The sequence below is a fragment of the Mandrillus leucophaeus genome, unplaced genomic scaffold (genome assembly GCF_000951045.1).
Source record: "Mandrillus leucophaeus isolate KB7577 unplaced genomic scaffold, Mleu.le_1.0 Scaffold422, whole genome shotgun sequence".
Classification (NCBI taxonomy): Eukaryota; Metazoa; Chordata; class Mammalia; order Primates; family Cercopithecidae; genus Mandrillus; species Mandrillus leucophaeus.
The window spans coordinates 147,104-148,481 of NW_012104499.1; positions in this window are offsets into that span (position 1 = coordinate 147,104).

The window sequence follows — 1,378 nt, forward strand, 5'->3', positions numbered from 1 at the left end:
GCTGGAAACCATCATTCTCAGCAAACTATTGCAAGAACAGAAAACCAAATACCGCATGTTCTCACTTATAGGTGAGAATTGAACAATGAGATCACCTGGACACAGGAAGGGGAACATCACACACCGAGTCCTATTGTGGGGAAGGGGTAGCGGGTAGGTATAGCATAAGGAGATATACCTAATATAAATGACGAGTTAATAGGTGCAGCACATCAACATGGCACATGTATACATATGTAACAAACCTGTACGTTGTGCACATTTACCCTAGAACTTAAAGTATAATACAAATAAATAAATAAATAAACATAGAAATAATAAATAAGATCTAGTATTTGATAGCACAGGAGGGTAACTTTAGTCAATAATAATTTAACTGTACATTTTACAACAACTAAAAGAGAATAATTCGTTTGTAAAATGAATGATAAATGCTTGAGGTGATGGATACCTCATTTACTCTGATGATTACACATTGTATGCTTGTATGAAAATGTTAAATATACCCCATAAATATACACACCTACTATGTACTCATGAAAATTAACAATTAAAAAAACTGAGTATAGAAGGAACATACCTCAACATAATAAATGGCATATGTGATAAACCCACAGTTAACATTTTACTGAATGGGAAAATATTGAAGGCCTTTCCCCTAAGATCTGGAAGATAATGATGCCCACTTTCATCACTTTTATTCATCATAGTATTGGAAGTCCTGGCCAGAGCAATTCAGCAAGAGAAAGAAATAAAGGGCATATAAATTGGAAAGGAAAAATCTAAATTATCCTTGTTTGCAGATGAAATGATTTGTAAAAATGTAAAGACTCCAACAAAAACTGTTAGAATTGATAAATAAATTTAGCAAAGTTGTAGGATACAAAATTGACATACAAAATCAGTAGCATTTATATATGCCAACAGCAAACAAGTTGAAAAAGAAATCAAGAAAACAATCCCATTTACAACAGCCAAAAAGAATATAAAATGCCTACAAATCGATTTAACTAAAGAAGTGAAAGATGTTTGCAAGGAAACTATAAAACTCTGATTAAAGAAATTGATGAGGGTGGACAAAAAAAATAGAAATACATTCCATGCTCTTGGGTTGGAAGAATTAATATTGTTAAAAAGACAAAACTACCTGATGTGGTTTGGATGTCCCCACCCAAATCTCACCTTGAAATGTAATAATCCCCATCTGCCAAGGGCGGGACAAAGTGGGGATAATTGAATCATGAGGGTGTTTTCACCCATACTGTTCTTGTGATAGTGAATAAGTCTCACAAGATCTGATGGTTTTAAAAATGGGAGTTCCAGCCGGGTGCGATGGTTCACACCTGTAATCCCAGCACTTTGGGAGGCTGAGATGGGT